Source organism: Microtus oregoni, unplaced genomic scaffold (genome assembly GCF_018167655.1).
Source record: "Microtus oregoni isolate MIOR12 unplaced genomic scaffold, Mior012 000188F_ref0000398, whole genome shotgun sequence".
Lineage (NCBI taxonomy): Eukaryota > Metazoa > Chordata > Mammalia > Rodentia > Cricetidae > Microtus > Microtus oregoni.
The window spans coordinates 152,050-177,614 of record NW_024544847.1 but is presented as its reverse complement, the minus strand read 5'-3'; the positions used below and the strand labels follow the sequence as shown (position 1 = coordinate 177,614).

General features: G+C 39.7%; 1 pseudogene; it reads left to right on the top strand.

The window, feature by feature from the left end:
- The window catches only part of LOC121445423, a 140,695-nt pseudogene that overhangs the window by 83,338 nt on the left and 31,792 nt on the right, over positions 1-25,565 (top strand).

The following is a 25,565-nucleotide window of genomic DNA, read 5'->3' as shown; positions in this document are numbered from 1 at the left end:
GTGTCAGGCTTGGCTCCCTCTTGTGGCACAGGTCTCAAATTACACCACTCACAGGTTGGCCATTCCCACAAGTTCTTTACCACCTTTATCTCAGAACATCTTGCAGGCAAGGCAGGTTTTGAGACTGGGTAGGTGTCCCAGTTCCTTCATTGGAAGACTTGCCTGATTACCAAAGATGGCAAGTTTAGGCCTCATATTCCCTATTGCGAGGATTCTTAGCTAGGGTTCCCCCATAAATTTCTAGGAGTTTCCATTGCACTAGACTTCTACCTTGTCACACAAACAGAAGAAACTTCTTTTTTTAAACATAAAAGGGGAAATGGTGTAGGAGTTCCTTCTGTTTGTGTGTTGCTTTCATGGGTTAATGAAAAGGAAAACTTTAACTTTAACATAGTAAAATTACATATAACAAAACAGGTATCAAATACAAATCATAAAATAAAGTTAATGTTTTTTAAAAAGGTAAAGTCTGTAAAGACACAGAGAACAGATAATCATAGATTAAAAGGAGTAAAGAAAAATAAGCTGTGTAAAAATGAAAAATTCACAGAGAATTTGGATTATGTGTGTTGTGTTTTCTTTAAATTTTTGACTGTGAAGGAGCTAACTACAGAGAGACATTTCATTGTATGGGCTGCTAAGCTAAACTAGCCATGTATACTATAAAGGTATCTTGACTTCAAAATTTGGGTCTAACAACATGTTGCTTGGGAAAAATGTTTCTTCTTTTGTTTTCACAGAAGATGAGAGCCTATAGATTACATCCAGGCAAATAAGATTTCATGGAACAAGGCCTCCTGAAAGGTTGTCATACACACCCTCAAAAAATTACTTCACCTTCATGGTCCTGAGTTCCTTGCTCATCTTCTCCCTTCTTCTGCTCTTCATCTGGACCTTGGGAGATCAGTCCAGTGCTCTGATGAGGGGCTCTGTCTCTATCTCCATCCATCACTGGATGAAGATTCGATGTTAATATTCAAGATAATCATCAGTGTGATTATGGGGCAAGACCAGTTTAGGCGCTCTCTCCTCTGCTGCCAACGACCTAGCTGAGGACATCACTGTGGATACCTGTGATCCCCTCTAGAGCCAAGTCTCTTGACATCCCTAAAATGGCTCCCTTAATGTAGATATCTTCTTCCCTGCTCCTATATCCACCCTTCCTCCATCTCAGCCCTCCCACTCCCCCAAGCTCTCCCCAATACTTCCCTTCTCCCTTCTCTCTCCCCCTGACCCCTTCCCCAACTCCACCCCAACTCCTACCCCCACCCCCATGCTCCCAACTTTTGCCCAGTGTTCTTGTCTGCTTCCAATTTCCAAGAGGATCTATATATGTTTTTCTTTGGGTTCACCTTGTTATTTGGCTTCTCTAGGCTTGTGAACTATAGGATCAATGTCTTTTGTTTATAGCTAGAGTACACTAATAAGTGAGTACATACCATATTCATCTTTTTGGGTCTGAGTTATCTCACCCAGGATAGTGTTTTTTATTGGTCCACTCTCTGAGACAGTGTGCCTGATCTAGTGGGAGCTCACCAAATCCAGCTGGCTTGAGACTAAATGAGCATGTGGTCAAACTGGATTCTATGAATGTGGCTGACAATGGGGGCTGACTGAGAAGCCATTGATAAAGGCACTGGGACTTGTTTTTGGGACCCTAGTCTATTTGGATGCACACCTTCCTAAGCCTGAATAAAGGGGGAAGGACCTTGGACTTCCCACAATGCAGGGTACCCTGCCCTCTCTTAAGGCTGGATGGGGAGGGAAGAAGGGGAGGGGGAGCAGGAGAGGAATGGGAGGAGGGTAGGAAGTGGAAATGTTTTAATGGAAAGATAAAAAAATTACTTCACTCAACTGCTGACTGAGATAAACCTAGCACACAGAATACACCATAAAAGACCTGATTAACAGTGCCCCCATACCACAGAAAGCAGTTTTGAAATAAAAAACGATGCCCACATTCCCAAATATTGTTTATATATGTTCTTTTACATTTAAAGGGGGATATGATATAGATATGAATAATTTGCATTGGTATGAATCTTGGTTTATTGATACAAATTTAAGAACAATTTTGTTGTGTGTATATGTGTATTTCTGTTCTTGATTAAGATATTGTGATTGTATGTTCATTTTAAAATGTAATGTATAATTAAGAAATATAGTTTAATTGATAATCATCTATAATAATCAAAATTGTAGTTATGTTAGTTAAATTTTCTAGATGTATAGAAATATATTTCAGTTAGTTAGATATTCTTTAAATCTTTCAGAGACCTTGAAAATAAGACATTTAAATGTTTTAAAAATTTAGTACTTTTTATGACAGTGAGACACATCTGCTCCTGGCAGCACCAGCTAATCCAAGAGCAAGATAGGCATTGAAGAGACTCCTTATGGACTTGGTTAACCATTTGGGTAAGAAACTGCTCTTGCATGGACTGCTTCATGGTATGTTATAAAAAATGGACATGCAAAACCCACAGAGAAATGACTACTGAACATTTCTAAAGGTGATAATCCTTCAGGGTTCCTGCTTCATGAGTCTGTCAGATATTCTGCAGGACACAGAATAAAGTGACTGACAAATTGCCAATTTAGGCAAAACTGAAAGTAACTGAAATGTCTTTGAAATTTCCTGCTTCATAGAAAAGTCTTCTGGACACTATGGGCCTATAGGCTGAAGATGGATGCCCCAATGGTACGGAAGAACTTTGAGTGACTGTGCAGGAAGCAAGATGTCTCTGTCAATTCTAGCGTCTTGGAAGTTGCTTACAATATACTTCCTGTTTACTTAGGTAATATTATATCCTTCTAGAGTCTTTGATGGAGTTGAAGAATAGATTTATAGTTATAGTTTTCCTTAGTTATGATAAAAGATAAAGTAGACTTAAATATTGTAACTGTAATTCTTACTTGATAACTGTTATATGTAATTTTACTATGTTAAAGTTAAAGCCTTCCTTTTTGTTTAAACAGAAAAGGGGAATTGGTGTAGAAGGTTCTTCTATGCATGTGTTGTTTTTATTGGTTAATGAAACTCCCTTGACCTAGTTGATAGGGCAGAACTTAGGTAGGTGTGGAAGATAGAACTGAATGCTGGGAGGAAGAAAGATGGAGTAGGAGAGAGACATTATGGATCCACCAGAGACAGACACTGGTAATTTTACCTGGTAAGCCACTGTGATGTGGTGATACACAGATTAATAGAAATTGGTTAAATTAAGATATAAGAATTAGCTAATAAGAAAATAGAGCTAATGGGCTAAGCAGTGATTCAATTAATACAGTTTCTTTGTTTTCATTTCGGGACTAAGCTAGCCAGGCAGCTGGGACAAACAAGCAGCCCCTCCCTGCAACAGAGAAAGGCAAAATACAAAATGTATATTTTGAGGGGGAAAAAGAGCACCAGGAAGTAGAATGGAGCTGAATCCTGTGTTCACAGAGATGAACAAATTAAGAAATGGAATAAAGGCAGTGGTGTCCTCAAGGCAAGAGCATACCCAGTTAAATTTCCAAATTGTGAAAAGGAATTAAAGAAAAACTTGGAGTATACTGTGATGGTACATGTCTTTAATCCCATCACTCAGAAGGCAGAGGCTTGCAGATATCTGAGTTTGAGATTAGGTTGTTCTACAGTGCAAGTTACAGAACAGCCAAGCTTAGGAATTGAAGGTAACCATTGAAAACAAAAAGCTGATGAAGATGCAATTGAACAAGAGGTTCAAGTTTCAGCCCAGCAAGCAGCGGAACTTGGCAGCTTTAGCCACATGGTTCTGGCTTTAGAATCAAGGAGAAAAGAAAGGGATTATGGAATTTTCATCCGTGACTAAGGAAAGCCACTGAGGCCAGGCATGTGTCAGGAGTGTCTCTGAATGGAGGCCTAGATAGGCTATTGTACAAAGTTGTGAAGGAGGAGCATGAATTCCCATGGAGACCCCAAGATATTATAGATGACATAGTCATGGGATATCTGCTGAAAAAATCTGTTGAGAGGCTGAAATGAGCCCACTAGAAAGAAATATGTTTCAGTCAACAAACCTGAAAGGAGTTGGTGGTCTGAAGAACATTTTGACATCAGATGTGGAGATACAGAGTTTGGAATTTGCCCCTCTGGTTTTATACCTTGGTTGGGTCCAGTATTTCCTCATTATGCTCCCTTCCTTATGTTTTTGGATGGTAATGTATATCATAGGCCATTATATGTTGGAAGTATGTGATGTGCTTTTTGATTTTGATTTCATAGGAGATCACAGTTAAGAGATCATATTAATCTCAGATGATACTTTGAACTTTAGACTTTTACTGTTATAGACTATGGGAACTTTTGAAGTTAGACTGAATGCATTTTTGCATTATGATATGGCTATAAGTCTTTGGGTGCCGGGTAGTGGAATTGGAATGTAGCTGTTTTAAAGAAAGTGTCTCCCAAATGGAGTAGCACTATCAGGAGGTATAACTTTGTTGGAGTAGATGTGGGTTTGTTGGAGGAAGCATGTCAATGCTAGGGGTAGGCTCTGAGGTCTCCCATACACATGCTACCCCCAATGTAGCACACAGGCCACTTCCTATTGCCTTCAAGTCAAAATATTGGACTCTCAACTGTTTCTCTAGTTCTATGTCTGCCTGCACACCACTACGTCACACCATAATGGTAATGGACTAGAGCTCTGAAAATATAAGCTACCCCAATAAAGTGTGTTTCCTTTATAAGAATTGCCATGGTCATGATATCTCTTCACAGCAAGAAAAAAACCTATCTAAAACATCATGTTTGTCTTTCTGGGTCTGGTTGCCTCACTCAGGAAGATTTTTCTCTAATTCCATCCATTTTCCTGCAAATTTTATAATATATTTTTTTTTTACTTTTTGATCAATACTCCATTGTGTAAAGGTACCACATTTTCTATGTTCATTCTTTGATTGAAGGACATCTGGGTTCTTTCCAGTTTCTGGCTATTATGTAAAGTTGCTAAGAAGATAGTTGAGCAAGTGTCCTTGTGATAGGATGGAGCATCCTTTGGGTATATACCCAGGAGTGGTATAAGTGGATGTTGATGTAGATCTAGTCTCGGTTTCTCAAGAAACCATCATATTGATTTCCAAAGTGGCTGTATAAATTTGCAATCTAACTGGCAATGAAAGAATGTTCCCTTTACTCTACAGCCTCACCAGCATGAACGTAGACCTTTGATCTTAGCCATCTTAGGTGTAAAATGGAATTGCAGAGTCAATTTCATTTACATTTTCTTAATTGTTGTAAAAAGGGCCTGCTTGTTCATCCCAGATGCCCAGCTAGCTTACACTAGAAATAACCACACAGAAACAGTAATAATTGAAACACTCTTTGGCCATTAGCTCTAACTTCTTATTGGCTAACTCTTACTTCTTAGTTTTACCCATATCTATTAATCTATGTATCACCGCATGGCAGTGGCTTATCGAGAAAGATTTGGCATGTCTGTCTTTGGCTTTCTTCCTCCCAGCATTCAGTTCTGCCTTCCTCACCTACCTAAGTTCTGCCCTATCAACTAAGCCAAGGCAGTTTCTTTATTCATTAACCAATTAAATTAACACATAGACAGAAGGACCTCCTACAACATTTCTCCTTTTTTTTTACTATCTAATCTTCAGTTCCATCAAAGACTCCAGAAATATATAATATTACCTAAGTAAACAGGAAGTGCATTGTAAGCAATTTCCAAAACTCTAGAATTGACAGAGACATCTTGCTGCCTGGACAGTCACCCAAAGTTCTTCTGTACTGTTGGAGCATCCATCTTCAACCCACAGGTCCATAGTATCCAGCAGACTTTTTTATGAAGCAGGAAATTTCAGAGACATTTCAGTCACTTTCTTCTGTATCCTGCAGAATGTCTCACAGACTCTTTCATAAAGCAGGCACCATGAAGGATTATCTCACCTTTATGTAAATCCAGTCATTTCTCGGTGGGTCCTTCATGTCCAGTTACACAGTCCAAGCAAGAGCAGTTTCTTGCTCAAATGGATAAGGAGCCTCTTGGATGCCCATCTCCTCTTGAAGTAGCTCTGTGCTTCCAGGAGCAGATATGCCTCACTGTCATGAAAAGTCCTAAGTTATTAAAGCATTTTAAATGCCATATTATGAATGTCTCTGAAAGATTTGAAGAACGCCTATCTAACTGAAATATATCTCTATACATCCAGAAAATCTAACTAACATGACTACAAGCTTAACTATTATTAATGACTATGTATTAACTTATATTTCTTAAATATACATTACATTTTTAAATAAATTACACAATCATAATACCTTAATCAAGATCAGAAATACATATACATCTAACATAATTGAGCTTACATTTGTATCAGTAAACCAAGATTCATACCAATGCATATATCTATAGTATACCCCCCTTTAAATGTAAACAATTATAAACAATATTTTGGAATATGAGCATAGGTATTTCTCTCCATACTACTTCCTGCTGTTTGGGGGCACTGTTAATCAAGTCTTTTATGGTGTATCTTGTGTGCTAGGTTCATCTCAGTCAGCAGCTGGGCAAAGTATTTTCTTTGTGGGGGTGTTCACAGCAACCTTTCAGGAGGATGTGGTCTATCAAACCATATTTTTTAGAAGTATCCCACAGGTTCTCATCTTCTGTGGAAACAAAAGAAAAAAACCTCTTTTCCTAAGCAACATATCCTTAGACTCAAATTTTGAAATCAAGAAACCTTTAGAACATATATGCTGATTTAGCTTAGCAGCCCATAAAATAAAATGTCTCTCTGTACTTAGCACCTTCACAGTAAAAAAAAATTCAAAGAAAACACAATCCGGACTGTCAATTTTCCATTTTATATGGCTTATTTTTGTTCACTCCTTTTAATCTATGACTATCTGTACTCTGTCTCTTTAAAGACTTTACCGTTTTTTAGCATTAACTTTACTTTATGACTCTCTGTACTTTTTTTCTCTCTTCTAAGCCTACATACATTTATCCAACACTGTGACCCATTTAGAGGTTGTTTATGTCTGAATCTTTCCTATTGTGAATCTGTAATTCTTTACTGTCCAGGGACACTTTTGCTTTGCGCTTTTAAAATGCTAAACACTTAAGAATCAGCTGTGACATTCCTACCTCAAATACCTGTCCTGCATGTTTGCCCTGCCCAGTCCAGCATGATGGAGCTGCTTGTGCCTCTGAGAGCCAAGCACACTGCTCCACTTCTAGGCACAAATCTGGTCTACATTGCCATCAAGCAAGCTGCAGCAGTCTACTCACAAACCCCATTCAAATGCTCTGTCTCCTGAAAGAGCCAGAGGTTGTGCTGGTGGCACAGCCCAAAAAGCCACCATTTCAAAACTACCGCATTTTTTCTGCTGCTGCTGCTGAGTCAGGAAAATCTCTCTTAAAAGAGCTGTGGCATGCCACCAGCAAACAGCAAGAAACTGTATTAAACTCTGTATTTTTTTCTCTAGAATTCCTTTTCAAGATTTCTCAGGTTTTACATGGATTTAGTTAGCACACATTGGAGTACCAATTTGGGTGCCAATTGTTGCAAAGAGGGCTTGCTTGTTTGTCCCAGCTGCCTGGCTAGCTTACACCGAAATAACCACACAGAAACTATATTAATTAAAACACTACTTGGCCATTAGCTCTAACTTCTTATTGGCTAACTCTTACTTCTTAGTTTAACCCATTTCTATTAATCTGTGTATCTCCATGTGGCAGTGGCTTACCAAGTAAGATTCAGCATGTCTGTCTCTGCCTGTTCCATGGTGTCTCTCCCTTACTCTGCCTTTCTTCCTCCCAGCATTCAGTTCTGCCTTCCCCACCTACCTAAGTTCTGCCCTATCAACTAGGCCAAGGCAGTTTCTTTATTCATTAACCAATGAAAGTAACACATAGATAGAAGGACCCCCTATACCACTTAATGGTTAGGGATGTTGTACATTTCTTTGTTTCTCAATCATTTGAGATTCCTCTATTCGTAATTCTGTTTAGATATGTACTCCACTTTTTAATTGGATAATTTGGTCTTTAAAGTCTAGTTCTTAAATTCTTTATATATTTTGGACATTAGCCATCTTTCAGATGTGGAGTTGGTGAAAATCTTTTTTTCCATTCTGATGGCTGCCATTTTCTCCTATTGACATGTCAGTTGCCTTAGAAAATCTTTTCATTTTTCATGATGTTCCATTTATTAATAGGCAATCTTGGTGCTTGCACTATTGGTGTTCTATTCAGGAAGTTGTCTCTTGTATCAGTGTGTTCAAGGCTATTCCCCACTTTCTCACACATGTTCAGTGCATGTGGTTTTATATTGAGGTCTTTGATCCATTTAGACTTGAGTTTTGTGCATGGTAATGAGTAGGGATCGATTTGCTTTCTTCTACAATCTGAGATCTAGTTAGACTAGCATTGTTTGTTAAAGATGCTTTTTTCCATTGTATATCTCTGGTATTTGTTTGTTTATTTGTTTGTTTTACTAGGCAGGGTTTCTTTGTGTAAAATCTCTGGCTATTTCTGAATTCTTTATCAAAAATCAATTGTCGATAGGTGTGTGAATTTATTTCAGGATCTTTGATTAAATTCCATTGATTAACCTGTCTGTATTAATTGCAATACCATGTGGTTTTTATTACTATTTCTTTGTAGAACAGCTTTAAATCAGGGATGGTGGTACTTCCATAAGTTTTTTCATTGTACAGAAATGTTTTCACTATCTCGAGTATTTTGTTTTCCCATATGAAGTTGATAATTATCATTTAAAGGTCTGGAAAGAATTGTGTTGGTATTTTGCTAGTGGTTGCACTAAATTTGTAGATTTTTTTTGGCAAAATGGTCATTTTTACTATGTTAATTCTACCAATTCATGAGCATGGTAGATTTTTCATGAACCGATATCTTCCTTAATTTCTTTCTTCAAAGACTTGAAGTTTTTATCAAATAAGTCTTTAATTTGCTTGGTTAGAGTTATCCCAAGATATTTTATGTTATTTGTGGTTATTGTGAATGGTTGTTGCTACCCTGATTTCTTTCCCTACCCATTTCTTTCTCAATCAGTAGGAGGGCTACTAATCTTTTGAGTGAATCTTGTATCCAGCCACTTTGCTGTAGGTATTAATCAGCTGTAAAAGTTCCCTGGTAGAATTTTCCAAGTCATTTACATATACTATCATATCATCTGTGAATTTAGTTCTTCATTTCTAAAATGTATCCCATTATTTTCCCTTAATTATCTTATTGCTCTAGCTAGAACTTCAGGTACTACATTATATAGATACAGAGAGAGTGAACAGTCTTATATTGTTCCTGATTTTAGTGGAATTATTTTGAGTTTCTTTCCATTTAATGTGATTTGGTCTATTGGTTTGTTATAAATTGTATTTATTATATTTAAGTATATCCCCTGTATCCTTAATCTTTCCAAGACTTTTATCATGAAGATTTGTAAGATTTTGTCAAATGATTTTTCAGCATCTAATGAGATGACAATTGGCTTTTTCTTTCAGTTTGTTTACATGGTGGATTGCACTGATCCTTTTCCTATGTTGAATCATCCCTACATCTTTGAGATGAAGCCTACTTCGTCATGGTGGATGATCTTTTTGATATGATCTTAGATTTGGTTTATAATTATTTTGTTGTTATCTTTGCAACAATGTTCACAAGGTAAATTGGTCTTTCATTATCTTTCTTTTTTGAGTTTTTGTGTGCTTTGGGTATTGGTGTGACTGTGGCCTCACAAAATGAATTTGTCAATGTTTCTTCTGTTTCTATTTTGTAGAATAATTTGAGGAGTATTGGTGTTACCTCTTCTTTGAAAGTCTAGTAGAATTCTGCAATAAAATTGTCTGGCCCTGAACTTTTTTGGTAGAAAGACTTTTAATGAATGCTTCTTATCTTTAGGGTTATGAGTTTATTTATACTGCTTAATTAATCTTAGTTTTACTTTGGTAGGTGAGATCTATCAAGAATATTGTCAATTTCTTTTAGACATTTCAATTTTGTGGAATAGAGGTTTTTGAAGTATGATGTAAAGATTATTTGGATTTTCTCTTTTGTTTCTGATTTGTTAATTTGGATATTCTCTCTGTCTCTTTAGCTTAGTTAGGGATTTGTTTATCTTGGTGATTTTCTCAACAAACCAACTCTCTGTTTTATTGATTCTTTGTATTGTTCTATTTGTTTCTATCTTATTTATTTCATCCCTCAATGATTATTTCCTTCTAATCATTCTTCTTGGCTGTGTTTGTTTCTTTTTGTTTTAGATCTTTCAGGTGTGCTGTTAAGTTGAAGTATGAGGTTTCTCTAATTTTTTTATGAAAGCACTTAGTGTTATGAACTTTCTTCTTAACATTACTTTTATTGTGTCCTATAAATTTGGGCATGCTATGCATTCATTTTTATTGAATTATATGAAGTATTAACTACTTTTTTTCTACCTTGACCCAGGATTCATTCAGTAAAGAGTTTTTCAGTTTGCATGAGTTTGTAGGCTTTTGGTTGTTTCTATTTTTGCTGAAATCCAGCTTTATTCCATGGTGATCTGATAGGAACATGGAGTTATTTTAATTGTCTTATATCTGTTAAGACTTGCTTTGTGATCAAGTATGTGGTCAGTTTTGGAGAAGGTTCCATGTGTTGCTGAGAAGGAGGTATATTCTTTTGTGTTTGGGTGAAATATTCTGTAGATATCTGTTAGGTCCATTTGGTTTATAACATCTGTCAGCTCTAGTATTTCTGTGTTTAGTTTTTGTCTGGATGTCTAGTATTTCATTGATTAAAATGGGGTATTGAAATCTGCATTAGTGTATGAGGTTTGGTGTGTGACTTAAGTTGTATTAGTATTCACTATATAAACTTGGGTGCCTTTGCATTTGTAGCATAGATATTAAGAATTTATACATCACCTTGGTAGGTTTTTCCTTTGATGAGCATGAAGTGTCCTTCCCCCACCTCTTTTGATTAATTTTGGTTGTCTAATATCTAATTTGTTAGATATTAGAATTGCTTTACCAGCTAGCTTCTTTGGTTCATTTGCTTGGAAAATCTTTTTCTAATCCTTAATCTGAGGTAATAAGCTGTGGTAATTTCTGTTATTTTATTGGTGATGTGATGATGATTGTGTGCATGTGCGTGGTCATACCTGTGAATGTACATGTGCCTGTGTATGTGTCACTTTTTTTGTTTTGCTGGTGTGATATTATTTATTTTCTGTATGTAGTTAACAACCTTGGGTTATAGTTTTCTTTCTGCTACCTTCTGGATTTGTGGATAGATAGTGTTTAAATTTGACTTTTTCATGGAATATCTTATTTTCTTCATCTATGGTGATTGAAAGTTCTTCTGGGTATAGTAGTCTATGCTGCCATCTGTAATCTTATAGTGTCTGCCAGACATCTGGTCAGATCCTTGTGGCTTTTAGAATGTCCACTGAGTTGAATGTAATGCTAATACATTTGCCTTTATATGTCATTTAGCCTTTAACCTTGCAGATTTTAATATTCTTTCTTTGTTCTGTTTTTTTAGTGTTTTAATTGTTATGTGGTGAGGACTTTCTTTTCTGTTTCAATCTATTCAGTGTTCTGTAAGTTTCTTGTGCCTTTATAGGCACATCCCCCTTAAGGCTAAGAAAAATTTCTTCTATTAGTTTGTTAAAAAGATTTTCTGGTCCTTTAACCTGAGATTCTTCTCGTTTTTCTATTCCTAATATTCTTTGATTTGGTCTTTTCACAGTGACCTAAATTTCCTGGATGTTTTGTGACAGTTTTTTTTTTAGATTTAGCATATTTTTGGACTGATCTATCAATTTCTTCTATCCTATCTTCAATATCTGAGATTTTCTCTTCCATCTCTTGAATTTTGTTGGTGATGCTTGTGTCTGTAGTTCCTGTTTGCTTACCTATATTTTCTATTTCCATGATTCCCTAAGCTTGTGTTTTATTTATTATTTCTATTTTCATACTGAGGTCTTGAATAGTTTTATTCATTTTTCATGTGGTGGTGGCATTATTAGGAAGTATGTCCTTGTTGGAGTAAGTGTAATATTGTTGGAAAAGTGTGCCACTGTGGAGGCAATCTTTGGGGTCTCGTATATGCTCAAGTTACTGCCCAGTATCTCAAGCTACTTCCTGTTGTCTGCAAGATGTAGGTCTCTCAGCTACTTCTTCATGGATACTGTCATGTCCCACCATGAAGATAATGAAATGAACCTCTGAACTTAAGTGTGCCACCCCAATTAAATGTTTTCCTTTACAAGAGTTTCTGTGGTCATGCTGTCTCTTCACAGCAATAGAAACCCTAAAACACTTGTTTGTTTTTCCTTGGCTTTCTTTAAAGTATTTATTCATTTCCTTCCATCGTTTGTGGGGTTTTTTGCATTTCTTTAAGGGATTAGTTTCTTCTTTAAAGACCTCTATCATCTTCATAAGATTGATTTAAAGTCATTTTCTTGTGCTTCAGCTGTGTTGGAATATTCAGGGGTTGCTGTAGTTGGATAACTGAGCTCTGATAGTGCCATATTGCCCTGCATGTTGTTTACTGTTTACTGGCCTCTAGACATCTGGATTTGAAATGAATATAGGTCTAGATGCCAATTTCTGAGTTTGTCTTTTTTGGATAGCTGTTTTTTGTTGTTGTTGTTGGTTTCTGTTTCCTCTTTGGTTTTCTGATATTTGTGATCTATATTTCGAGTGACTTGTGTGACCTCTGGTCTAGCAGGAAGTCTCCATCAGAGTTGGGGTCTGAACTTCTGACCACTAGTGTGACCTTTGGTCCAGCAGGAGGGGGGCATCTCTATTCTTCTGACCTTCATAGCCTACACGTGAGCAGTTGATATCCATCAGTGTAGGAGAAGGGACATGGCAGTAGGTGATAGATAGTGGCTGGAAGGGGTGTCAGTGCTTGGATCATTGGGCTCTGAACCAGTGCTTGGGAAGATTCTGAGGGCAGGTGAGGCTCTTGCTATAAAGCAATTATCTCTTTAAGAATTAAAGCCACAACAGAATCTACCTTACTAGGTCTTTAATGACAACAACTCTAATTATCCTTTGATTTGTGTGTGTGTGTTTGCAGTAGATGTTGAGGGGTGAGAGGTATATTGCTCCTTTGCCCAGGCCTCTGCATGACAGACTGTGAGGCTAACTCTCATTCTCATGCCTTCAGCACTGGCTCACCTACATCCCTGCCAGTGGGGCCAGCTCTACTATGCTGCCCAGGCATGGTACAAGGCCTACTCTCCTGAAAGTTTCAGTTGATTAGGGATAAAACCAATTTTCCCTAATTCTATAGCCGATGAGAGGCAGGTCCACCTCTGTACTGTTCTATCTTTACTGCCTTTGTTGATAACAGGAAGTCCAGACATCAACACAGATGCAGCTATGGCAGGACTATGGACCAGACATGGGCCAGATGTCACTATGACCCTAATTGGCAGTGCAAATCATTCTGATTGGCATGGACCCTTGAATACCAACATGTCCCCAAGTGGTGGCACATATCCTGGGCATCTACATGGTCTTCTATAACAACAAGAGCCTCAGACATCAAGGCAGATTTTGGACACAGCAAGGGTATGGACCCAGAACTGACCCCAGCCAGAGCTCAGACCCATATGATGCCATGGCCTTGGGTAGTAGCACATGTCACTCAGGTCTGTATGGGCCCCTTAGTGGCACAACCCTCAGACACCAACATGGCCACAGGTGGTGGCACAGGTCCTGGTGATTCCTGTGACCTTCAGTGGCAACATGAATCCAGACATGGTTCTTGTCAATGACCTGAGTCTGGATGTCATAATGGCCCAAGTTTGCATTGTAGTTTACTCAGATCTGCATGGCCTTAGTGACATGGCCCTCTTGGCTGTGATAGAGCCACAGACATAGGCATAGCCCTCAGCCCTAGTTTGGATCCAGATGACATCATTTCCCCAGGTGGCAGCACAAGCCACCAAGATCTGTATGGCCCCTGTGGCAGCTTGACCCTCAAAGACCAACATGTCCTCAGGTGTTAGTCCAGACTATGAGCCTCTATATGGCCCTCAGTGGTGACAGGAGCCATGGGCACAGAGTCTAGCCACAGCAGGCCCACTGACCCAGACATAGACCCTGGCAGCAGTCTGGGTCTGGATATCACCGTGGTCCTGGGGGCCAGCACAGGCCTCTTAGATCAGCAAGGCCACTGTACATATTCCTTGGACACCAACATGGCCACAGGTTGTGGTCCAAACTCTGGCATCGCAGGTCTCTTGGCAGAAATCAAAGATATCAACACAGGCTCCAAGAGATTTGTCAAGGCCATAAACTGTGACATGGCCCTTAGCAGCAGTCCAGCCCCAGACCATCACCATGGCCCCAAGTGGTAAGCAGGCCATCCATGTCAGTCTGTTCCTCACTGCCCTTACCTCTTCAAATCAGTCTCTCTCCTTGGTATATGAATCCTTCTCTTCTCCTCTCTCTCTCTCTCTCTCTCTCTCTCTCTCTCTCTCTCCCCCATTTTCTTAATCTGTACTCACCATATTCACTAGATGGTACCTGTGGTCTATGGCTCATTGTTGATTTCTACCTGCCAAGGCCAAGAGACATGGCAAGGAGCTATGCTTGCCTTTTTCATGAGCTGGGATCATGCAGCTTGTTGATTTCTGCATGCCCAGGCCAAGAGACATCACATAGAACTGTCTATGGAAGGGTTTATAAAGAAATAATCCTGTACTGTCTGCATAAGTAAATTACAGAAGAGAAAAAACGCAGCTAGTCATGTCCTTATCATAACAAAGCAGATGGTCACAACTGCTCATTTCTGGGTGGGAGACACCAAGTCAGGTTTGTTTGCTAGGAAATTTCTTCCAGGAATTTGAATCTGAAACAAAAAGTTAACAGGTACTAAGACAGAGGCCTAGGAAAAGATGGACTCTCTCTGGCCACCAAAGAATTACAGCATCATTCATACTATTTGCGGTGGGGAAAAAAAAAAAAAAAGCTAAGGTCAGCAAAGAACTAAGTCAGACAATGTTGACAAAGAGAACATAGAATCCATCAGACACAGCTGCCTTAGGACTGATAACCATGACCCAAGGTGAAGAGTCAGGTGTCCAGAAATGGGAACCTTGACTCTCTGAGTAGGTACTGTCTCCAATGTCAGACTAACCTTACTAAGTCTATTCCTGGCAAAGATACAAATCTATAATTCCCTTAGTTCTTTCATCATAAATTCTGGGAAAGTCTTGGGTTGGTCTGTTTCCCTATACCTGTATATGTAATTCTTTGATTTTCTCTGGGTAATTTGTCCTTTCAACTTAGTTGTCTCTGGACTGTTCCCACTGTATGGTATCTGGGGACAACAGAATTCTAAATCCCTTCACAGGGCCTAACCTTTACTCAGACTGGGCTCTTGAGAGCCATTCTGTGCTGTCTCTCCTCATCCTCTGACACAGTAATGGCAGGAGGATTGATCTCCATATAGTATAACACTAGAAAATGAAGAGGATGAGGAACACAGAATAATGAGTGTCCTGCACACTCCATCCCTGCATCCTCCATACCTGTCTTCCTATCCTCTCAGCTCCTGTCCCTGTAATCCCAACACTCCTTTCCTCCATCCCCAACCCTTCTCTTTTGATTAGTGTCCTCTAATCCTCCCATATGTCAAGCTTCATGTCTTGCATCCTTCCATTCTATTGGTTTCCCATCCCTACATTTTCCCACCCTCCATTCTCCAGATGCCCACCTTCCCACTCCCTGTCTCCATCACTTTCCATGGCTTGGCTTGAACCAAGTCTTTGTTACTACAGTACTCCAAAATTAAAGAGAGCGTAATCTTTTGCCTACTGTTAATGGTGAGAATTATACCCTTTCCCATGAACAATGTTGCTTTCACACCAACAAATCTTAGCCGGCTTGAGAGGGCCCAAGATTTAATTAAGGACTAGACAAAAAAAAATTGTGACAAGCATCTACCTAAGGATGGGCGTTTGGTTCCTTCCAATCTGGCTCATCCCCTTGATCACTCCATTCCTCTTAATCTTTATATGTCATTTTTATCCTATCCTTTAAAAGTTTCACACTAGTTTCTTCTGGATCAAATCACTGCCAACACTAAATCCACATTATGACAATGGTTACCCTGACTAGGGAGCTTACTGGAACACCTATTCTATGGTATCACTTTACTCATCATAGTCATCTGTCTAATTAACTCTTTTCAGGGGTTTCTCAAGGAGTGAATGACAGAAATCACATGATCCACCACAGTAGATAAACTTAAATCTCTTCTCCTTCTATATGAAATCAACCCAACCTACACTCCCTTAAATCCTGGGATGAAGCCAGCCCCACCTGTATCATTATCCTGCCTTAGGAAGCAACAAATGAGAGAATACACCCTCTTCTTTTTATCAGTCCTCAGGATCAGATAAATGACCTTAATGACCAAAAAGAAGAAGAATTAGACAAGCTGAGGGCTCCCAATTCAACATAATAATAAGTACACCTGCCTGACAGGAAAGCCAAGGCAGGAGCAAGAACATCCACTGGCATCATTCTGCCTTGAAACTATAAAGAAAACATCCACTGATAAGCTTCCCTCTTCAGAGTTCCCTCTTCTGACCTACAAAACACAAGCCCTGCACCTGAACACACAGACTCCAACCCCAGGAGAGACTGGAGTCCTTCAGTTGTTCTGATCAGAGGACAATCTGTCCCTGTAGAGGTTGTTCTGTTCTTTCTTTTTATTTTCAGCTCTCCTCCATCAATCTGATCAAATACCCTTTCCCAGAGCAGAAATGTCTGGAAGAGACGAGGATCCACTGGCCTCTTGCTTGGATGAACAACAGAAGGGAGAAGGGCAGCAGGACCAGTGGGAGCAAGATAGTCAATCATTATCTGAGGGCTCTATCACCATGGGAGAACCTCATTCCCAGAAGGCAACTGGCACAGAGGCGGCTCAGCATAAGGGACAAAAGGTCTTGGACCCCATCCACCACACAAAGATACAGATGGAACTGAAGCTGCAGGGAAGCAAAGCCCAGGCAGAGAAGGTCTTGATGCTAAATACACCAAGAACACCAACACACCACTACGATGACCACTTCATCACCACTGAACCGCCATGCCAGGGATTCCATGGTAAGGCTAACCTTCTGTCAAAAGAGTTCACTGGCCCAGGTAAGACTGGAAGGCATGCAGAAACTTCTAAGTGAATGTTAGAGCCCCACACCCCCTTGTACAGGAGTGCATTCTCAGGCCCTCAGTAGTCCTCACATCCCCCTTGTAAGGATCCCTCTGAAGCCACAGTAGTGGGGAAAGGCTGGCATTCAGAATGGCTCTAAAAGCAGTGAGCACAGGGTTCCAAAGTCAGTTCCTAAAAAGAAACCTTTGGTAACACTAAAGATACAATCCCAGACTTTGAGGCTTGGCAGAGGAAGATTACATTCTAGGCTCTACCATTTAAAAAGAAGTCATTTTTTTTAAATTTTTTTTTATTGAGAAAAGGAGAAAAAAACATAAACAAAAAAACAAGGTTCCACCTCCTCCCAGCCTCCCATTTCCCTCCCCCTCCTCCCACCCATCTCCCCCTCCTCCCACCCTTCTCCCCCAACCCCCACTCCTCTCCCACTCCCTCTCCAGTCCACAGAGCAGTCTGGGTTCCCTGCCCTGTGATAAGTCCTAGGTCCTCCCCTCTCCGTCCATATCTAGGAAGGTGAACATCCAGACTGGCTAGGCTCCCACAAAGCCAGCACATTAAGTAGGATCAAAACCCCGTGCCATTGTCCTTGGCGTCTCATCAGCCCTCATTGTTCGCCATGTTCAGAGAGTCTGGTTTTATCCCATGCTTTTTCGGTCACAGTCCAGCTGGCCTTGGTGAGCTCCCAGTAGATCAGCTCCACTGTCTCAGTGGGTGGGTGCACCCCTCATGGTCCCGACTTCTTTGCTCATGTTCTCCCTCCTTCTGGTCCTCATTGGGACCTTGGGAGCTCAGTCTAGTGCTCCAGTGTGGGTCTCTGTCTCTTTCTCCATCCATCACCAGATGAAGGTTCCATGATGATATGCAAGATATTCGTCAGTATTGCTCTAGGATAGGGTCATTTCAGGTTCCCTATCCTCAGCTGCCCAAGGAACTAACTGGGAACCTCATCTTGGGCACTTGGGAGCCCCTCTAGGGTCACGTCTCTTGCCCACCTTAAAGTGGCTCCCTTAACTAAGAATTGTGGTTCCGTGCTCCCCTATCCACCCTTCCTTTATCCCAATTCTCCTGTTTCCCAAGTCTCCCCTCCTTCCCTTTTACCTTTTCTCTCCCCATCTCCCCTTACCCCCATCCCACCCCACCCCCAAGATCCCAATTTTCTCCCGGGAATTTGGTCTACTTCCCTTAGCCAAGAGGATAACTATATGTTTTTCCTTGGGTTCACCTTCTTACTTAGCTTCTTTAGGTTCACCTATTGTAGACTCCGTGACCCTTATTTATGGCTAGAAACCAATTATGAGCGAGTACATCCCATGTTCATCTTTTTGGGTCTGGGACACCTCACTCAGGATAGAATTTTCTATTTCCATCCATTTGCATGCAAAATTCGCGAAGTCATTGTTTTTTTTTTATTGAGAAAAGGAGAAAAAAAAAACAAGTTTCCACCTCCTCCCAGCCTCCCATTTCCCTCCCCCTCCTCCCCCCCTACACCCCCTCCTCCCACCCTTCCCCCCTCCCCCCACTCATTTCCCCCTTGAGAGGGAGGGGGAAGTCATTGTTTTTTATCGCAGCGTAGTACTCTAGTGTGTATATATTCCATACTTTCTTCATCCATTCTTCTATTGAAGGGCATCTAGGTTGTTTCCAGGTTCTGGCTATTACAAATAATACTGCTATGAACATAGTTGAACAAATGCTTTTGTCATATGATGGAGCATCTCTTGGGTATATTCCCAGGAGTGGTATTGCTGGGTCCAGGGGTAGGTTGATCCCGAATTTCCTGAGGAACCGAAACACTGACTTCCAGAGTGGTTGCACAAGATTGCATTCCCACCAGCAATGGATGAGGGTACCCCTTCCTCCACAGCCTCTCCAGCAAAGGTTATCCTTGGTGTTTTTGACTTTAGCCATTCTGACAGGTGTAAGATGATATCTCAAAGTTGTTGTGATATGCATTTCCCTGATTGCTAAGGAAGTTGAGCATGACCTTAAGTGTCTTTTGGCCATTAGAACTTCTTCTGTTGAGAATTCTCTGTTCAGTTCAGTGCCCCATTTTTTAATTGGGTTAATTAGCCTTTTAAAGTCTAGTTTCTTGAGTTCTCTACATATTTTGGAGATCAGACCTTTGTCTGTTGCGGGGTGGATGAAGATCTTCTCCCAGTCAGTAGGTTGCCTTTGTGTCTTAGTGACAGTGTTCTATGCTTTACAGAAGCTTCTCAGTTTTAGTAGGTCCCATTTATTCAATGTTGCCCTTAATGTCTCTGCTTCTGGGGTTGAACATAGGAAGCGATCTCCTGTGCCCATCTGTTGTAGGGTATTTCCCACTTTCTCTTCTATCAGGTTCAGTGTGTTCGGGCTGATATTGAGGTCTTTATTCCATTTGGACTTGAGTTTTGTGCACGGTGATAGATATGGGTCTATTTTCATTCGTCTACAGGTTGACATCCAGTTGTGCCAGCACCATTTGTTGAAGATGCTTTCTTTCTTCCATTGTATACTTTTAGCTCCTTTATCGAAAAAGAGGTGTTCATAGGTTTGTGGGATAAAATCCGGGTCTTCTATACGATTCCATTGGTTGACTTCTCTGTTTTTATGCCAGTACCACGCTGTTTTCATTACTGTAGCTCTATAATAGAGTTTGAAGTCAGGGATGGTAATGCCTCCAGAAGATCCTTTATTGTATAGGATTGTTTTGGCTATCCTGGGTTTTTTGTTTTTCCATATAAAGTTGATTATTGTCCTCTCAAGATCTGTGAAGAATTTTGATGGGATCTTGATGGGGATTGCATTGAATCTATAAATTGCCTTTGGTAGAATTGCCATTTTTACTATGTTGATCCTCCCAATCCAAGAGCAAGGGAGGTCCATCCATTTTTTGGTATCCTCTTCAATTTCTTTCTTCAATGCCTTAAAGTTCTTGTCAAGTAGATCTTTCACTTCCTTGGTTAGATTTACCCCAAGATATTTTATGCTGTTTGTGGCTATCGTGAATGGTGAAGCTTCTCTGATTTCCCTCTCTGCTTCCATATCCTTTGTGAATAAGAGGGTGACTGATTTTTTTGGAGTTGATCTTGTATCCTGCCACATTACTAAAGCTGTTTATCATCTGTAAAAGTTCTTTGGTGGAGTTTTGGGGGTCGCTTATGTACACTATCATATCATATGCAAATAACGAAAGTTTCACTTCTTCCTTTCCAATTCGAATCCCCTTGATCCTATTACGTTATCTTATTGCTATTGCTAGAACTTCAAGCACTATATTGAAGAGGTATGGCAAGAGTGGACAGCCTTGTCGTGTTCCTGAGTTAAGTGTGATGGCTTTGAGTTTCTCTCCGTTTAATTTGATGTTAGCTGTCGGCTTGCTGTATATAGCTTTTATTATATTTAGGTATGACCCTTGTATCCCTAATCTCTCCAATACTTTTAACATAAATGGATGTTGAATTTTGTCAAATGCTTTTTCAGCATCTAATGAAATGATCATATGGTTTTTTTCTTTCAGTTTATTTATATGCTGGATTACATTGATAGATTTTCGTATGTTGAACCAGCCCTGCATCCCTGGGATGAAGCCTACTTGATCATAATGGATAATTTTTTGGATGTGTTCTTGGATTCGGTTTGCCAGTATTTTGTTGAGGATTTTTGCGTTGATATTCATGACTGAGATTGGCCTGTAATTCTCTTTCCTGGTTGAGTCTTTGAGTGGTTTTGGTATCAGAGTAACTGTGGCTACATAAAAGGAATTTGGTAATGACCCTTCTGTTTCTATATTGTGGAATACATTAAAGAATATAGGTATTAGGTCTTCTTGGAAGTTCTGGTAGAATTCTGCATTGAAACCATCTGGTCCTGGGCTTTTTTGGTAGGGAAGTTTTTGATAACAGCTTCTAATTCTTCGCGACTGACAGGTCTGTTTAGATTGTTCACCTGGTCCTGGTTTAATTTTGGTAAATGGTATTTATCTAAAAAAGTGTCCATTTCTTTTACATTTTCCAGTTTTGTGGCATACAGGTTTTTGTAGTAAGATCTAATGACTCTCTGAATTTCCTCTGTGTCTGTGGTTATGTCCCCCTTTTCATTTCTGATCTTATTAATTTGCGTGTTCTCTCTCTGCCGTTTGATTAGGTTGGATAGGGGTTTGTCAATCTTGTTGATTTTCTCCAGGAACCAGCTTTTTGTTTCATTGATTCTTTGGATTGTTTTCTGTGTTTCTATTTTGTTGATTTCAGCCCTCAGTTTGATTATTTCCAGTCTTCTTCTCCTCCTAGGTGAGTCTGCTTCTTTTTTTTCTAGAGCTTTCAGGTGGGCTGTTAAGTCTCCAATATGTGCTTTCTCTGTTTTCTTTAGGTGGGCACTTAGTGCTATGAACTTTCCTCTCAGGACTGCTTTCATAATGTCCCATAAGTTTGAGTATGTTGTTTCTTTATTTTCATTGAATTCAAGGAAGACTTTAATTTCTTTCTTTATTTCTTCCTTAATCCAGGTATGGTTCAGTAGTTGACTGTTCAGTTTCCATGAGTTTGTAGGCTTTCTGGGGGTAGCATTGTTGTTGAATTCTAACTTTAATCCATGGTGATCTGATAAGACACACGTGGTTACTAATTTTTTTTTTGTAACTGTGTAAGTTAGCTTTGTTACCGAGTATGTGGTCAATTTTCGAGAAGGTTCCATGAGCTGCAGAGAAGAAGGTATATTCTTTCCTCTTTGGGTGGAATAATATATAGATGTCTGTTAAGTCCATTTGCTTCATTACCTCCATTAATTCTCTAATTTCTCTGTTAGGTTTCTGTCTGATTGACCTGTCCATTGGTGAGAGAGGAGTGTTGAAGTCTCCTACTATTAGTGTGTGCGGTTTGATGGTTGCCTTGAGTTTTAGTACTGTTTCTTTTACATACGTGGGTGCTTTTATATTAGGGGCATAGATATTCAGGATTGAGACTTCTTCCTGATGAATTGTTCCTGTTATGAGTATAAAATGTCCCTCGCCATCTCTTCTGATTGATTTAAGTTTGAAGTCAACTTTGTTAGAAATTAGTATGGCCACACCTGCTTGTTTCTTAGGTCCATTTGCTTGATAAGCCTTTTCCCATCCCTTTACTCTGAGTAGGTGCCTGTCTTTGTGGTTGAGGGGTGTTTCTTGTAGACAGCAGAATGTTGGATCCTGTTTTCTTTTTTTTTTTTTTTTTTTTTTTTTGATTTGTTACTATTTTTTTTTTATTTTAATTTATTTATTTATTAAGAATTTCTGCCTCGTCCCCACAACCGCTTCCCATTTCCCTCCCCCTCCCCCGATCAAGTCCCCCCCCCCCTCATCTGCTCGAAGAGCAATCAGGGTTCCCTGACCTGTGGGAAGCCCAAGGACTGCCCACCTCTATCCAGGTCTCCTAAGGTGAGCATTCAAACTGCCTAGGCTCCCACAAAGCCAGTACGTGCAGTAGGATCAAAAACCCACTGCAATTGTTCTTGAGTTCTCAGTATTCCTCATTGTCCGCTATGTTCAGCTAGTCTGGATTTATCCCATGCTTTTTCAGACCTAGGCCAGCTGGCCTTGGTGAGATCCCAATAGAACATCCCCATTGTCTTAGTGTGTGGGTGCACCCCTCGTGGTCCTGAGTTCCTTGCTCGTGCTCCGTCTCCTTCTGCTCCTGATTTGGACCTTGAGATTTCTGTCCGGTGCTCCCGTGTGGGTCTCTGTCTCTGTCTCCTTTCATCGCCTGATGAAGGTTAATATTCCTGAGGATGCCTATGTGTTTGTCTTTGGATTCACCTTATTTAGCTTCTCTAGGAACATGAATTATAGGCTCAATGTCCTTTATTTATGGCTAGAAACCAAATATGAGTGAGTACATCCCATGTTCCTCTTTTTGGGTCTGGCTTACCTCACTCAGGATAGTGTTTTCTATTTCCATCCATTTGTATGCAAAATTCAAGAAGTCCTTGTTTTTTACTGCTGAGTAATACTCTAATATGTATATATTCCATACTTTCTTCATCCATTCTTCCGTTGAAGGGCATCTAGGTTGTTTCCAGGTTCTGGCTATTACAAACAATGCTGCCATGAACATAGTTGAGCATATACTTTTGTTGTATGATAGGGCCTCTCTTGGGTATATTCCCAAGAGTGGTATTGCTGGATCCAGGGGTAGGTTGATCCCGAATTTCCTGAGAAACCGAAACACTGCTTTCCAGAGTGGTTGCACAAGTTTGCATTCCCACCAGCAATGGGTGAGTGTACCCCTTTCTCCACAACCCCTCCAGCAAAGGCTATCATTGGTGTTTTTGATTTTAGCCATTCTGACAGGTGTAAGGTGGTATCTTAAAGTTGTCTTGATTTGCATTTCCCTGATCGCTAAGGAAGTTGAGCATGACCTTAAGTGTCTTTTGGCCATTTGAAGTTCTTCTGTTGAGAATTCTCTGTTCAGATCAGTGCCCCATTTTATAATTGGGTTGATTAGCCTTTTACGGTCTAGTTTCTTGAGTTCTTTATATATTTTGGAGATCAAACCTTTGTCAGTTGCAGGGTTGGTGAAGATCTTCTCCCAGTCAGTGGGTTGTCTTTTTGTCTTAGTGACAGTGTCCTTTGCTTTACAGAAGCTTCTCAGCCTCAGGAAGTCCCATTTATTCAATGATGCCCTTAGTGTCTGTGCTGCTGGGGTTATACATAGGAAGTGGTCTCCTGTGCCCATGTGCTGTAGAGTACTTCCCACTTTCTCTTCTATCAGGTTCAGTGTGTTCGGACTGATATTGAGGTCTTTAATCCATTTGGATTTGAGTTTTGTGCATGGTGATAGATATGGATCTATTTTCATTCTTCTACAGATTGACATCCAGTTTTGCCAGCACCATTTGTTGAAGATGCTCTCTTTTTTCCATTGTATACTTTTAGCTCCTTTATCGAAGATCAGGTGTTCATAGGTTTGTGGGTTAATGTCAGGGTCTTCTATTCGATTCCATTGGTCGACTTCTCTGTTTTTATGCCAATACCAAGCTGTTTTCAATACTGTAGCTCTGTAATAGAGTTTGAAGTCAGGGATGGTAATGCCTCCAGACAATCCTTTATTGTATAAGATTGTTTTGGCTATCCTGGGTTTTTTGTTTTTCCATATAAAGTTGATTATTGTCTTCTCCAGATCTGTGAAGAATTTTGATGGGATTTTGATGGGGATTGCATTGAATCTATAGATTGCTTTTGGTAGAATTGCCATTTTTACTATGTTGGTCCTCCCAATCCAAGAGCAAGGGAGGTCTTTCCATTTTCTGGTGTCTTCTTCAATTTCTTTCTTCAAAGACTTATAGTTCTTGTCAAGTAGATCTTTCACTTCCTTGGTCAGGGTTACCCCAAGGTATTTTATGCTATTTGTGGCTATCGTGAAAGGTGATGCTTCTCTGATTTCCCTCTCTGCTTCCTTATCCTTGGTGTATAGGAAGGCAACTGATTTTTTGGAGTTGATCTTGTATCCTGCCACGTTACTAAAGCTGTTTATCAGCTGTAGGAGTTCTTTGGTAGAATTTTTGGGGTCGCTTATGTACACTATCATATCATCTGCAAATAACGAAAGCTTAACTTCTTCCTTTCCAATACGAATCCCCTTGATCTCCTTATGTTGTCTTATTGCTATTGCTAGAATTTCAAGCACTATATTGAAGAGGTATGGCGAGAGTGGACATCCTTGTCGTGTTCCTGATTTTAGTGGGATGGCTTTGAGTTTTTCTCCGTTCAATTTAATGTTAGCTGTTGGCTTGCTGTAAATAGCTTTTATTATATTTAGGTAGGACCCTTGTATCCCTATTCTCTCCAAGACCTTTATCATAAAGGGGTGTTGAATTTTGTCGAATGCTTTTTCCGCATCTAGTGAAATGATCATATGGTTTTTTTCTTTCAGTTTATTTATATGGTGGATTACATTGATAGATTTGCGTATGTTGAACCAGCCCTGCATCTCTGGGATGAAGCCTACTTGATCATAATGGATAATTTTTCTTATGTGTTCTTGGATTCGGTTTGCCATTATTTTATTGAAGATTTTTGCGTCGATGTTCATGAGTGAGATCGGTCTGTAATTCTCTTTCTTGGTTGGGTCTTTTTGTGGTTTTGGTATCAGGGTAACTGTAGCTTCATAAAAGGAATTTGGCAATGACTCTTCTGATTCTATATTGTGAAATACCTTAAGGAGTATAGGTATTAATTCTTCTTGGAAGTTCTGGTAGAATTCTGCATTGAAACCATCTGGTCCTGGGCTTTTTTTCGAAGGGAGATTTTTGATAACCATTTCTAATTCTTCGCGAGAAACCGGTCTATTTAGATCATTCACCTGGTCTTGGTTTAGCTTTGGTATATGATACTTATTTAAAAAAATGTCCATTTCTTTTGTATTTTCCAGTTTTGTGGCA